At 43.3% G+C, this 16367-nt stretch overlaps 1 protein-coding gene across 2 annotated transcripts in view; it reads left to right on the plus strand.

The window, feature by feature from the left end:
• Positions 1–872: 872 nt before the first annotated feature.
• Positions 873–16367, plus strand: part of LOC126174877 (ATP-dependent translocase ABCB1-like) — a 263560-nt gene continuing 248065 nt past the window's right edge. Inside the window, exon 1 of one of the 2 annotated variants that reach the window (XM_049921293.1) lies at positions 873–997. The gene's annotated coding sequence lies outside the window, so the exon portion shown is untranslated. The remainder of the gene's footprint in view (positions 998–16367) is intronic. The other variant, XM_049921290.1, reaches the window with a different exon arrangement.

The following is a 16367-nucleotide window of genomic DNA, read 5'->3' on the forward strand; positions in this document are numbered from 1 at the left end:
AATTTTTTCGCCAAAAATGTTATAACAACGTGCACCAAGAATCGAAATGAAAATATATCGCAAAAATCCTACGTGCTACATTATAAAACAAGCCTTTAATCGGCATTGCAAGCACAGTAAAGTTGGCCTTTTTTCGTCGATTTCTGAATACTCTCATTTTGACGAAATTATCTCGCTTAACTGGCTTCCGCTTATTTACGAATCGAAGAGTTTTTTGCACGACTGTAATTAGTTTTCGAACCTTTTCTGTCGGTATAAATATGTTTGTTATATTCAAGCACTCACGTTTACTTCGTATAAAGAAAATCGAAATGACAAGTTAAGCTGACACGAAACAAACATGTGCTTTCAGCATGTTTACTATAAACGAATCATGTTACGAAGAGAAATCTTGTCGAAAAAAGTATTGTAGTTGATACTAATGCCCTCCGTGGTACTATCCGAAACTAACAGGATCCATATGCTGCCGGTAACTAACATAGCATTGCATTAACCAACGTTTTCACATATTTTACGATTTATGGCATACTTAAGATGAATGAATCTTATAAAGACTCTTGAGGAACATTATAGTCAAAAAGAAAACAAGTTCAAAAAATTTCTACACTGGTGTATCCTCTTAACGTATCAAATGAAATAATGCATTCGAAGTATCATATAGCCATGTCTAGTTAACTTTAAAAGTTTATAACCGCATTAATTTTCCGAGATGGGCTTCTGCAAAGTGCAGATGCGTGATGCCGAGTGCAGGATCGGCCGAACGAGTGGACGCTGCAGCCGTTACTTAACACTGATTTCATGAACCCGCGAGCGGCGCGTCCTTGTTGCTATTTCTGGTCACGTGCGGCGCTTCGCTCTAGTCTCCTGTTTCTGTCTTCGCTTAGCGGCGGAAGACGCCGCCCGCCGCCTCCCGTGCTGCTCCGTTGGAAGGCATCCAGAGCCGACACCATGCCGCGGCGTATGTCCCAGCCTGCACGCGTCACACCGCCCACTAACCGTACGTACCTATCAGAAGCTTCTCATGTCATTTCTTCTCCAAAGCTGTCGTTACAACCTGTCCTACCTCTTGCTCATCTCTAACTTCATCTCCCTTTGCTTTCTTGTACTCTCCTCTTCCTCTTTATTTCTTGACTTGTTCAACAATTTCTCCTGCAGATTATCCTTGCTTTTTTTTCTTTGAGTTCTCTAGCAGTTTGTAGTCGAACCACTCGAAGCGTGTGCTTGACACTGCGGGTAGCTGTGTACTGCGATGTGTTTCAGAACACTATTCTGTTGAGCTTAATCAGTTGATGACGGTTCCCACGAGAACATTGGCGTGTTTTGAAGCTATTAGAGGTGTAATAAAATCTTCTGGATAGCTGTTTTCAGTATCTCATAGCATGAATTAAGACTGCGAAGTAATATGTAAAATGTAGATGACCAATGCACATAGCCGGCCGGTGTGGCCGTGCGGTTCTAGGCGCTTCAGTCTGGAACCGCATGACCGCTACGGCCGCAGGTTCGAATCCTGCCTCGGGCATGGATATGTGTGATGTCCTTAGGTTAGTTAGGTTTAAGTAGTTCTAAGTTCTAGGGGACTGATGACCACAGATGTTGAGTCCCATAGTGGTCAGAGCCATTTGAACCATTTGAACCAATACACATATGAAGCCCCTGCCCCATAGCAATCCAGCATAAGCGACACTGCGATTTCATTTGCCATTGATTTTGGAAGCAGATGATGTCCCTTCAACCATCTGCAACAAGATCGTGCTTTTGAATGGTATACACAAAGTGCTTAATCAGGAACTCCATTTAACTAAAAGATTCCGTGTCATTTGTGTGTACAGGAACTGTGTGTCTCAGTGATATGGGATTCCCTGCTTCCAACTAATGTATACCAGCTCGTTGTATCACACTCACTTGTCAACATTACGTGTGAGATTATCAGATAAATGGTCAGGTGCGGCTTGTTTTCCTGTGCAAGAGTGTTTTTGTTCTGTTCTGTTTATACCTATGGCATCTGGCCTGATGACCTAGTGGGAAAGCGCGAGCCTGGAAAGGCTGTAGGACAGAGGCCTCGTCGAGCCATGGAATGTCTCTGTCTGTCTTTAATCTCGCCTTCACCTATCATTAACGTTAAGATTCGTCAGAAATGATATATGGTTCGGATTCTGTGCTAAACTATAAGTTCCCTTTCCTTGGAAGGATTACTGCAGTAGATCAGGAACACCCAAGCCACTGGAGTGGCATTCATTTGAGAGATTTGCACCAGGCCATTTTGCCACACTGTTACTATAATAATACTTTTGGTGTTATCTGGATGGATTGTTAGGAAAGGGGCAGTGGGTGACATGTGAACGGTACTGTAAATAGTGCAGCTAAGTGGGTTCTGGTACAGGCTGCATTGTTGTCAAATTTACAGTCATCTCATCGATTATCACATCATGCAACACGCCAGATTTCCCCTTCCCGCTTCTCCTCCCCCCCCCCTCCCCCCCTCTGATGTAGGCCTTCTGCCTTATAAATAAAGTGATGGCAAATTCCAAAATTGGCAGGAGACTCAAAATAGTCTAATTGTGCTGACAGGGATTATTCAAACTCCTGTGTCATCGCAGACCCATTTTGCTAAAATCACAATTGTTGAAAGTCTCACATGGTGGGAAATTCAAAAATTCAAGGATGGGTCCTATTGGTGGGTAATTCAAAAACCCAATATGGTCATTTGGCTAAATGTAGAATCCACAACGGCTGACCTGGGGGTACTGACACAGTCCTATGAGGTCAGAATCCAATATGGCGATCCAGAATAGCGATCCAGGATGACAGACGTGATGGATACTGGCACAGCTTTACCATATCACAATCCAAGTTGGCAGACCTGTTGATACTGGCAAATCCTGCGTACTTACCAGGTGACTATTGCTACAATCAGAATACAAGATGGATGCTGTGTTTTCTTCAGCAATGTGACATCAGAATTCAAGATAACAATCCAAGATGGTGAGCCTGGAGGTACAGGCACAGCCTGCATGTTATGTTTCCCTTAGTCCTATAACATCATAATCCAAGATGTTGGACTTTGTGAATACTGACAGTCTGTGCGGTTCTCAGCTCACTTGTGCTAAGTATAGAACCCAAGATGGTAGACCTGATGGACCCTGGCACAGCATGCATGGTCTTCAGATCACTTGTGCTGAGGAGAGTAAAATGGTGGAAATGCAAAAAAAAAATTGGCTGGTACTGGTGAAGCATGTCCCATCGTAAGTTTAGAAGCCAAAAACCGACTTCCTTTAAGTTTAGAAGTGCGTACTGTTTAAACAACTGCCATCACTTCTGACATAGGATAAGAACTTCATCTTTCTCCAAGCAAATGCCGTCCTGAAAAGAGCTTCTGTGGTCTGCATGCTGCCCCTCACCACCACACCTGCCACTGGCCAAAGTGAAAGTCAAGCCTTCACAGTAGCAGAGTTAACCTGCCACCAGACTCAAGCACTATAGCGCCAAATGGGTGGGCCACATGCATCAACAGAGTCCACTGCCTCTCCTAAAACTAATGGATGCACAACTGACCACTCAGTGCTTCGATGGTCATCCTCTCCAAGATTTCCAGACCAAGTTGTCCAGCTTTAACTAAATGCTGCTTTCACCAATGTGAGATATGTCAAGACTTCCAGTAGAGTAACGCCATATCATGCAGTCTGGAACGTGGGTAGATGCCTGTCTCCCCATGCTGACTGTTAACAGCTTCATCCTCAAATAGGTAAGAAAATGGGCATGCAGTATCTTCAACCAGTCAGTTCCAACTACCGGTCATTGCCACCCAACTACTTTTCAAAATCGCCATTCAAATACACATGTGCATTATCATAACTATGAGATTTTTAATGTTTAAACAATATTACTTCTGTGTGTGTGTTGTAGAATAGAACAGGACAGCAACGAATATTTAAACAAATGCCACTCTGACAACTATTTCCTACCTGATGAGCTACTTGTCCAGATCGCAACACCGGCCATACCTCCCACTGCAGCATCTGATACTACTAGCAAAGCTTTTTAGCTATGAACTCAGTAGGATACGAACATGTTTTTTATTTAGTTAAGCAACAGGATACAGCATCAGCAGATCGCAAAGTCCGTCAATGTGTTGAAGTGAGACTGCCATAATCATGGGTAAGTTGGTCCAGCCTATCAGCCAGCAGAGCATGTGACAGCTGAACCAGCAGACGCCACACCTAGCGACACTGGCATCAGGATCACAAGTGACATGATGCATGCCACCACTTTTTACAAACGGTTCTTGCCTGTCACTAATGCATCACCTAAGATCTTATTCATAATCCAATTTTACAACTGGACAGAAGTTACATCACATGGTTTAGAGCCACTGACGCATAGTGATTGCGTGAGTTATCTCCCACAAACCTCAGAACAGCTCTAACTAACACTGTTTGTAATATACAAACACTGCCGTGACTATCATTCCATGAAAGCCATAGGCCAGGCCACAGCTGCAGCACTAAAAGTGTGTGGCACTAACAGACATATCATGCTGATATGAAGATTTTAACAGCTTCTAGATACACTAGTGCAGACAAAATCTATCGCCCAGTGCCGTCAGACAGCGACTGTGCTAGAAGAAGTGACAGTCTAGGCAATGGAAGCTCATAGTTTCATTCTCACATCATTCTGTCACTTAGCACTTCCTTCAACTCTGTTAATATTTATTAGTGTGAAAAATACATAGCTGCACCATGGAGCTATAAATCGCAAATTACAGACTGGTAATACTATGTTCTTAGTCAGGGCACTTCAAATAATTTGCAAGGTGGCCACCGAATTGTAAATAGTGTCATAGCCTATGTAATCGATTTTTTGTGTAGTTTAAACGTAAATAATTAAAACTATAGGCTGTTAGAACACACATCTCCTTGAATCTATGTAACCACCTCTTCTCCCAATATTCTTGTGTACAGAAATAAAGTTTTTACCACTTCAGTAAACGACTGGTTGTTAAATTTAGTACACTGCTAAACATTGTTCTGAACTTTACATCACACAGACAAAAACAGCAGGAGGTGCACACTAAACACTGTTTGTTTGTGTCAGGCCACACTCTGTAGTTATATAAGGTACAGTCACACGAAAATGAGACACATGCAAAAAAGTAAGTAAACTCTGTATTATTTGAAAATAATCACTGTAACTGTTAATACACTTATCTAGTTTTAAGTTAAGATGGTCGATGCTATCATAGAAAAATGTTTGCAACTGCCTATCGAATCATGATTGTACCCAGACGTGCATACACTGTGTGGTCAAAAGTATCCGGACACCTGGCTGAAAACGACTCACAAGTTCGTGGCACCCTCGACCGGTAATGCTGGAATTCAGTTTGGTGTTGGCCCACCCTTAGCCTTGACGACGGCTTCCACTCCCGCAGGCATACGTAGAATCAGGTTCTGGGACGTTTCTTGGAGAATGGAAGCCCATTCTTTACGGAGTGCTGCACTGATGAGAGGTATCGATGTCGGTTGGTGCGGTCTGGCACGAATTCGGCGTTTCAAAACATCCCGAAGGTGTTCTACAGGATTCAGGAGAGGAATCTGTGCAGGCCAGTCCATTACAGAGATGTTATTGTCCTGTAAGCACTCCGCCACAGGCCGTGCATTAGGAACAGATGCTAGAACCTGCTGAAAGATGCAATAGCCATCACCGAATTGCTCTTCAACAGTGGGAAGCAGGAAGGCGCTTAAAACTTCAATGTAGGCCTGTGCTGTGATAGTGACGCAGATCAACAAGGGGTGCAAGGCCCTCCATGAAAAACACGACCACACCATAACAGCAGCGCCTCCGAATTTTACTGTTGCCACTACACACGCTGGCAGATGATGTTCACCGGCAATTAGCCATACCCACACCCTTCCATCGGATCGCCACATTGTGTACTGTAATTCGTCACTCCGTACGACGTTTTTCCACTGTCCAATCGTCCAATGTTTACTCTCCTTACACCCAGCGAGCTCCTCGTTTGGCATTTACCGACGCGATGTGTGGCGTATGAGCAGCTGCTCGACCATGAAATCCAAGTTTTCTCACCTTCCACCTAACTGTCATAGTATTTACAGTGGATCCTGATGCAGTTTGGAATTCCTGTGGTATGGTCTGGATAGATGTCTGCCTATTACACATTACGATACTCTTCAACTGTCGGCGGTCTCTGTCAGTCAACAGACGAGGTCGGCCTGTACGCTTTTGTGCTGTACGTGTCCCTTCAGTTTCCACTTCACTATCACATCGGAAATAGTGAATCTAGGGATGTTTAGGGGTGTGGAAATCTCACGTACAGACGTATGACACAACTGACACCCTATCAGCTGACCACGTTCAAAGTCCTTGAGTTACGCGGAGCGCCCCATTCTGCTGTCTGACGATGTCTAATGACTATTGAGGTCGCTGATATGGAGCACCTGGCAGTAGGTGGCAGCAAAATGCACTTAACAAACTGCCTATTGGCTTCTGTCTAGGGTTCTTCGGCCGACGTTCATCTGATGGTTTTACTGAGGTTTCGCCAGCACGAGTGGCTGGCATTGTCAAAGCTTCACCTTCCATTGCCGGTGGTGAACTGGAGCCGAGCTCGCGGGCGCAGACTGTATGTACCTGGCACGCCAACGTCAGAGGGCTTCTCCGCGGTCATTTCCCGTGCGGTTCTCCTCTTGCCACCTGCGACGGTCATTCGCTGCAGTACGGGAAGCCAGGATCCGTTTACCTTAAGGCTTTCCTCTTTCTTGTTGAAGCTGTTCGCGTGTTTTTGTATTTCTACAGCTTCTCTGATAGTGCTTCTCTAACACTGGTGCTGGTGAAACGTCAGTAAAATCATCAGATGAACGTCGGCCGAAGAACCCGAGACAAAGCCAATAGGCAGTTTGTCAACAAGTGGCCACGAAAGCCTTAACAACTTGGTAAAACACACTTATTATGAAAAACGTATGTTTTTGGGGGTGGCCGGATACTTTTGATCACATCGTGTATCTCTTCACCAAAGCACATCGACGGCCACAAATGTCTTTCTTCAGGGCTCCAAAGATATGGAAATTGAATGGGGAGAAATCGGAGTGTATGGAGTATGTGTGAGGGCTTCACAGCGAATCTTCTGCAGTGTAGTCAAAACAGCTTGGCCAGCATGTGGGCGGGCTATATCCACCAACAGAATGGTGCTGGCTGACAATATTCCTGGGCGTTTGGACTTGATGGCACGCTTTAGTTTTAGTAGCGTTAATTTTAGCACCATGTTCCAGAAATTCAATGAGCAATGGGCTCTTGCAGCCAAACGAAAAAGTGTTGTGACCTTAACTAGATCTAGCGTTATTGTTGTTTCGATACGCTGCACAAATTTCGCTGGAAAGCCCTTAAACATACTCCTTCTCATCTCTCCACATCCGATTTCCAGAATCTTGGAGACGTGAAGAAATACATTCGTAGCTTTGATTTGTTTGGGATGAAGAGGTGCACATTTGAGTGCAATCATGTTTCCATAAGCACTCGCAAACATTTTTTCCATAAATCCATTGACAGATTCTCCCACAGATATGGCGATTACTTTTGGAAAAATAAATAGTTACTTTCATCCATCAGTTTCGTTTTAATTTAACTGTCCTTTTTAAATTGTAGCTTCCTCTCTGGTAACGTGTTTTAGTCAGGAAGACACATATCAGGGCACTTTACAAAATCGGTAAGATGGCCACTGTATATGTTTATGTAGTTTTTTTGTAAGCATTTGCAGTGCTACTGCCACTGTGTGTGGTAGGATAAGAAAGTGGGGTAGCGTTTGATCCTATGACTGTGTTGAAGTTTTATTTATTTGGATGTTTTATTTCATCTCTTTCAACGTCTACAGACAGCTAAGACGTACACAGTACCTCGCGTATCGCTGCATAGAGAGCTAAGCCAGCAACAAAGCCACATTGCACCATGATTTGCCACGTATTTCTCCGTCAACTGCGGTTGTTGTCTAATACACCCCCGAGAGCATGGTCTAGGGCAGGGCATCTAGGCTGACGTCGGTGGGGCTGCCCAAATGGTTCAAATGGCTCTGAGCACTATGGGACTTAATAGCTGTGGTCATCAGTCCCCTAGTACTTAGAACTACTTAAACCTAATTAACCTAAGGACATCACACACATCCATGCCCGAGGCAGGATTCGAACCTGCGACCGTAGCAGTAGCGCGGTTCCGGACTGCGCGCCTAGAACCGCGAGACCACCGCGGCCGGCTGGGGCTGCCCCTTTCGCCACAGCTCATCAGGTGGAATGCTTAGCTACGACTATCAGAAAGTGACACTGTTCCTGGCACGCTAAATGTTGAACTAAGTCAACGCTCCCTGTTAGAACGCGGACGCTTTTCTAAAGCTTTGGCACCAGTGATCACATTGAAGAACACAGTAGTATAGTTTGGACCAAATACACACATTTGGCATTGAGTGCACGGTACAGACTGCTTGTTTTTATAAGGTCAAAATGGTTCAAATGGCTCTGAGCACTATGGGACTTAACATCTATGGTCATCTGTCCCCTAGAACTTAGAACTACTTAAACCTAACTAACCTAAGGACAGCACACAACACCCAGTCATCACGAGGCAGAGAAACTATAAGGTCATTCACTGTGGCCATAAAACATAGCGTTCAGTCTGGTAATACCACATTCTTTAGAGAAAGAACGCACGTATCAGGACACTTTACAAAATTGGTAAGATCGCTACCAAGTCGTAAACAGGAGGCTATTTTAGGATTTTTCGTATGGTAACGAATAAGAAAACAAAAATTTTTTTACAAAATTGTTATTAAGTTTTGCATGTACATTACAAACGGAAACAAATCTTCCTTAATTTTTTGGTTAGTATATATTTAACAGGGTCCAGTTTAGTTTTTCATTTATAAAGCAAATATACATCCCAATAGTCAATCTTCTAATTCTTTTTCCAGCTAGTAAGTTGATAAAAATAAAGAAGGTATGTCCTCGAATTGAAATACCTTATATTTTTCTGTAAACTACCTCACTTATGGCCTAAACAATTAGCTCCCTTCCTGCTTGCAATTCTTCTGAGATCATTTGAGGATTTCAATTTTTCCTTTTATTTCCTGCAGTACACAAATTTTAAAGCTTTCCACTTCCTTTGCGTGTACGTTACCAACTCTTCTCGTAATATTCTGCTGGTAATATTGTAGATGAAGTGACCTCAATAGAGTTTCTGTCATAGAAATCCCATAAGCGGTTTCGAAGATATAGCTGTATATATAATTTAGGAACTATCTGTTTTGAACACCATTCTAATTGATATCTTAAGCAAGTTCGTAATTTCATACCTTAGTAGGACTGTTGCTTTTGGTAATAGAACGTAGGGCTAACACAACACTAGTATAAAAAGGAAATAGAAGAATTACAAGTGCGGTTTCTCCGATATGGATGTAAAAGTACAAACTTCCATACCAGATAGCCATTAATGGTACTGTAGATTGTCCTAAACTACTAACCCGATTTTAGAGACTGAAATGCAATATAATTCATTCACATGTATGACACTAGCAGCATAAATTATTATCCTCCTATGAAAAACAGAGAGCTGATACCGTTATATCAGTAATTAATATCACTGTGACAAGAAAACACACAGTTTTATTGAGGAACTCCTTACAACTCATCTTGGTGGAAACAATTACTTTGTAAAGGGTTTCGGAAACACCCTATCTAGTACTCTACCTGATTTTCCGAGAGGGAAGAAGATGAAGTCTATCTGTGATGTAAATAGTCAACCCTGTAGAGTGTAGACACAGAATTAACATCAGACATTTTCGATTTTTTTTATGACACCATCTTCCCACCCTTCAGACAATGTTTCCTTGTGTTTTTCCACATAGGAAGTGATATTTGTATGAAATCTATTTGTAATGGTTTCAGGGATTGCACAATTATATTTTACATGTCACATTTCTTACCACACCCACTCCCAACCCCGCAATTAGCTGTATGAGTCTGTTGTCATCAGGACTGTAACCAATCAGCCCAGCAAATCCGAATATTTTGGATTCGTTGTTTTCAATTGTGTTTGCATTACTCTTATCCGACCCTACACACATTCTAGGTGCGGAATGTAGCTAATCAGGCTGTATTTTTGTTTTTCATGGCAGTCTTCCATAGTTGCAGTTTTATAAGTAATATGGGAGGTGTTCCATCTTTTGCAACTGTATAAAGTTTAATCCGAACCAGACGCTTTTCGTTTCATTTAAAGCCTCTTCAATTGTTAGAACTTTGGCTCTTACATTATTTCCATGCATCCTTGTATACACAGGCTAAAAATCGAACGCTTGTGTATAGAAAAACGCATGCAAATAATGTACGAGCTAAAATACTGGTCACTGGAGATTCCTCAAATGAAGTGAAACGTTTTTATTCCAAATCAACTTTCATATTATTTGTGTCATTAAACAGTCTAACGACTCTGAAAATTGTTGGTCTGATGGTGAAGGGAATTCTTTTCGATTAGTTTTACATGTCACTTTCATTCTGTTTACATCATCATTTCTTACATAGAGCGTGTCATTTATCTCCTCTTCTCTCTCTCTCTCTCTCTCTCTCTCTCCCCATTAGAACAGGCCTTGAGAGTTCGACTGACTGCCGTGTCATCCTCATCCTATAGGCGTCACTGGATGCAGAAATGGAGGGGCATGTGGTCAACATATTGCTCTCCCTGCCGTTGTCAGTTTTTCTGCCCAAAGCCGCTACTTTTCAGTCAGGCAGCTCTTTAATTGGCCTCACAAGAGATGAGTGCACCTCGCTTGCCAACAGCGCTCGGCACACCCGAATGGTAACCTATCCAATTCCTAGCCAAGTCCAATGGCGCTTAACTTAAGTGATCTGACGAGAGCTGCTGTTAGAGCGCGCACAGAATACTTTGACCTGTAGATGTGCAGTTGGCAGGGCGTGTATGGGGAGAGTATTAGTGGTATAGGCTGTGGGCAGGTGCTCGAGGGGTAAATGTCAGCACTGGAGGGGAAATGCCGATTGCTGGAGGGGAAGTGCCAACCTAAACTGAAGCCTATACTCACTTTTTTTGTAAATATTAAGTGGGGCCCTCCATAACCACACTTGCAAGGTGACCATTCAAAAAGATCTGTCATGTCTGGTTGTTTAGTATCTAAAAAGAATTCCGCCGAAAATGCAGCGATCTACTTTCGTCTGACTTGGTAACCATTTGTAACTTCCAGAGAATTGTCATGAGTGGCAAATTTTGAGGTAAATATACGCATTTCTCTTGTTGTCATGTTGAAATTTAATTCCTTTGCCAAGACACAGCGGAGTTTACACAGTCTCACCTCACTAAATTGTGGAGACACATTTGTGGGAGAATTCTGAAACAATGGTTTATTAAGTTTATTAAGTGAGGAAATGAGGAAACGTAAGGTCAGTATCTTACGAAAATACCCGTGTTATGTCTTTACTTATGTCATTTCGAGCCTCAGGGCATTTCTCGTTTCATCAGCTAACTATGGCGTTTAGAAATTACATTCTTCAAAAAGTTTGTAGTTATTATAATAACACGATAGATAATGAAGTTCTACATAATAACCATATGGAAAAATACTCTCCTCTTTGTGTGCTATCAGCTGCCAAAATCACATATCGATATTTCAAACCTTTTACGAAATATGACAAATGTTGTGAATATTTCGTTCTGGCTTTATCTCTGGCGTGGCGAGATGTCAAATGAGTGTGCTGCGTGAGACCAACTTTCTTGAGGTTGGTGACAGATGGAGACCTCCACCCACGTCTAAAGAAAAATTCAATATGTTAGATAAATTTCATACACAGCAACATACTAAGTAACATGAATCTAACGCAAAATCACAGCGACCCCTATTTATCATTGCAATTTTTTTAGAATTTCATGTAATGTTCTTGTTTCCTCGTAAATATCACAAAAACTATGACAATTAACGAAATGATTGGCGCGTCATAAGGAACATATATAAATCTACAAGCAAATAAAAAATGATAAACACTTGTTGGCCTCCCCTCCCAAGCAAACGAATGAACTTTCCCAGGGTTTTGGACGAAAATTGGTCACTGCGCATTGGTTAACATATCTTGCGCGGACTCTAGCACTGCAGCAGGGCTGTTGGCCACAATTTGTCCTCACCAACACAAATAAATTTTTTTCTAGATACAAAATTTAAAAAAAAAATGTATCAAGCAAACGATGTTTAGCTACCTGTGGGACATAGACCAGCATGACTTACGGTCTTGCAACTTTTTTTCGGTACAAAGATATCAGCAGCAGTACATCCTTTTTAAACAGCGCCGTGTACTTTTTTATTCTCCAGCGGCCTTACCGCAGCGGTATCATTGGATCCCGCTAGATCAACGAAGTTTAGCGCTGTTGGCCTTGGCTAGCATTTGGGTGGGTCACAGTCCGGTTGCGCCGAGCGCTGTTGGCAAGCGAGATGCAGTCAGCCCTTGTGACTCCAATTGAGGAGCTACTTGACTGAGAAGTAGCGGCTCTGATCACGAAAACTGACGAAGACCAGGAGAATGATGTGCTGACCACATGCACTTCCATATCCAAAACCAGCGGCATCTATCGGCAGAGGATGACGCGGCTGTCGGTAGGTAGCGTTGGGCCTCACGAGACATGATCGAACGGAGTATACCAGTTTATTCGGACATCCACTTCTTCACTTCAAGACTTATGCAAAATCGTATCACGTAATATTCTTCATGTAAACATTTCGTTATTACAAACGTAACACAAATTTGGCTTTGACTCTCCTACACTAGCACACCGTGCATGTGCATGGGATACCACTAGGAAAATGCACAACGGTTGTTCATTCAACCGTCTGCATTCTCCAGAGATGAGCAGCATATCTACCTTCTCTTTGTTGGTGTCCATTGTGTTCACACAAACTTTCAAGTAATGGCAGCTGATAGAATGATCAGTGTGCATCCTCCTTGTGTTTCGGTTTGTTTACTGTCAACTCCAGGAAGGTGGACGAGTTGCGTTACTCAAGACATTGTATTTTATTGTACTGTATGGAACTGGGTACCTAGCAACGACGGAGAGGCTTCGTCCCTCCCGTAGCCCTCAGTGGTTCACAACCCCACAACAGGCTATAGCAGTCCACGCACCCCACCACTGCCCTAAACCGAACCCATGGTTATTGTGCAATCCGGCCCTCGGTGGATCCACCTGGGAACCTTCTCACACCAGACAAGGGTAACCCCAATGTTTGCGAGGTAGACTAATTATGGTGTACGCGTACATGGAGAAAGTGTTTGCGCAATAATCGCCGACATAGTGTAACTGAGGCGGAATAAGGGGAACCAGCCCGCATTCGCCGAGGCAGATTGAAAACCGCCTTAAAAACCATCCACAGACTGGTCGGCACACCGGATCTTGACACTAATCCGCCAGGCGGATTCGTGCCGGGGTTCGGCACACCTTCCCACCCGGAAATTACTCAGGGTACCTGCACTGTGCCCTAATACAGTTAGTAACGTTATACAGGGTGAGTCACCTAACGTTACCGCTGGATATATTTCGTAAACCACATCAAATACTGACGAACCGATTCCACAGACCGAACGTGAGGAGAGGGGCTAGTGTAATTGTTTAATACAAGCCATACAAAAATGCACGGAAGTATGTTTTTTAACACAAACCTACGTATTTTTAAATGAAACCACGTTAGTTTTGTTAGCACATCTGAACATATAAACAAATACGTAATCAGTGCCGTTTGTTACATTGTAAAATGTTAATTACATCCGGAGTTATTGTAACCTAAAGTTGACGCTTGAAACCTCCGACGTTCAGTTGCGTGTTGTAACAAACGGTCGGCGAGCAGCAGCTGCAGGGATATGTCCCACTGGAAACGCGTCGACGTATGTGGTATCAGCATGATGGTGCACCTGCACATTCCGAAATTAACACTAGGCTGACCCTTGACAGGATGTTCGACGGGCGTTTCATAGGACGTGGAGGACGCATAAATTGGCCAGCCCGTTCTCCTGATCTTACACCTCTGGACTTCTTTCTGTGGGCTACGTTAAAGGAGAATGTGTACCGTGATGTGCCTACAACCCCAGAAGATATGAAACAACGTATTGTGGCAGCCTGCGGCGACATTACACCATATGTACTGTGGCGTGTACGATATTCATTACGCCAGAGATTGCAATTGCGTGCAGCAAATGATGGCCACCACATTGAACATCTATTGGCCTGACATGTCGGGACACACTCTATTCCACTCCGTAATTGAAAACGGAAACCACGTGTGTACGTGTACCTCACCCCTCATGGTAATGTACATGTGCGTCAGTGAAAAAGACCAATAAAAAGGTGTTAGCATGTGGACGTAATGTGTTGTTCCAGTCTCTTCTGTACCTAAGGTCCATCACCGTTCCCTTTGGATCCCTACGTAATTCGGTGCTCTCCGATACACACGATCGAACAGCGGAGGAGTGGTACTCAAGCGTCAACTTTAGGTTGCAATATCTCCGGATGTAAACAATGCAACAGACGGCACTGATTACGTATTTGTTTATATGTTCGGACGTGCTAACAAAACTAACGGGGTTCCATTTAAAAAACGTAGGTTTGTGTTAAAAAACATACTTCCGTGCATTTTTGTATGGTTTGTATTAAACAATTACACTAGCCCCTCTCCTCACGTTCGGTCTGTGGAATCGATTCGTCAGTATTTGATGTGGTTTACGAAATATATCCAGCGGTAATGTTAGGTGACTCACCCTGTATTTACGTGAACAGTACACTGCGATATGTCTGTGAACAGGTCTTGAGAAAAGAAGGCGAATTATAGAACAAAAATGTAGGATGCTATTTAAAAAAGAAGTGCCGGTATTGACGAGAAAGGCAACCGTGCTGATTAATGTCTGTGTGGCTGCTAAGCATCATTTGTTTGATATACTTTTTACTTCATTTGGACAAAGAGTTATTTGGGGTGATCAAGATATCTACATCTACATCCACATTCGGCAATTCATTTCACGGGGCTTGACGGAGGGTACGTGTAGCCCTACAAGTCGCTTCATTTGCTGTTCCACTCGCAAACAGAGTGAAGAAAGAACGAGTGTCTAACGCCTCCGCATGAGCCTTAATTTCTCCTGATCTTCGTGGTTATTATGCACAATGTATGCTGGAGGCAACAGAGTCGTTCTGCAGTCAACTTCAAATACGGTTTCTTTAAATTTTTGTCGGTAGCGTTCGTCGAAAAGAACGTCGACTTCCCTCCAGAGATTCCCATTTGAGTTCCCAAAGCATCTCCGTAATAGTGGCGTGTTGTTCGAAACTACCAGTAACTACCTGCGAGTCCGTCGAATTGCTTCAGTGTCTTCTTTTAATCCGATCTGCTACGGACCCCAAACACTCGAGCCCAAGAAGCACCCAATATGCAGCCTCCTTTACAGATGAACCACACTTTCCTAGAATTCTGCCAATGAACCGAAGTCGACTATTCGCCTTTCCTACCACAATCCTCACACGCTCGTTCCATTTCATATCATTTTGCAACGTTACGTTCAGATATTTATACCACCTGACTGCGTCAAGTAAGACACTGCTAATGCTGTGCCGGCCGCGGTGGCCGAGTGGTTCTAGACGCTCCAGTCCGGAACCGCGCTGCTGCTACGGTCGCAGGTTCGAATACTGCCTCGGGCATGGATGTGTGTGATGTCCTTAGCTTTAAGTAGTTCTACGTCTAGGGGACTGATGGCCTGAGATGTTGAGTCCCACAGTGCTCAGAGCCATTTGCTAATGCTGTATCCGACCATTACGGGTTTGTTTTTCCTATTCATCCGCATTAACTTACATTTTTCTACATTTAGAGCTAGCTGCCTTTCATCACACCAAATAAAAATTTTGTCTATATCATCCTGTATCCTCCTACAATCACTCAACTTCGACACCTTACTGTACACCACAGCACCATCTGCAAACAACCGCAGATTGCTGCCCACCTGCCCGCCAAATCATTTTTGTATAAACAGAATATTATCGCTACTATCACACTTCCCTGGGCCACTCCTGACGGTATCCTTGTCTCTGATGAACATTCGCGTCGAGGAAAACATATTGGGTTCTATAACTTAAGAAGTCTTCGAGCCACTGACATATTGTACAGCTATTCCATATGCTCTTACCTTCTTTAAGAGCCTGAGGGTACATCGTTTAAAACGCTCTCCGGAGATCTAGAATCACGAAATCTACATGTTGCCCTTCATTCATAATTCGCAGTGTATCATGTGAGAAAAAGGCAACTGAGTTTCGCACGAACGATGCTATCTAAAAACATGTTAATTCGTGGA

Source organism: Schistocerca cancellata, chromosome 3 (genome assembly GCF_023864275.1).
Source record: "Schistocerca cancellata isolate TAMUIC-IGC-003103 chromosome 3, iqSchCanc2.1, whole genome shotgun sequence".
Lineage (NCBI taxonomy): Eukaryota > Metazoa > Arthropoda > Insecta > Orthoptera > Acrididae > Schistocerca > Schistocerca cancellata.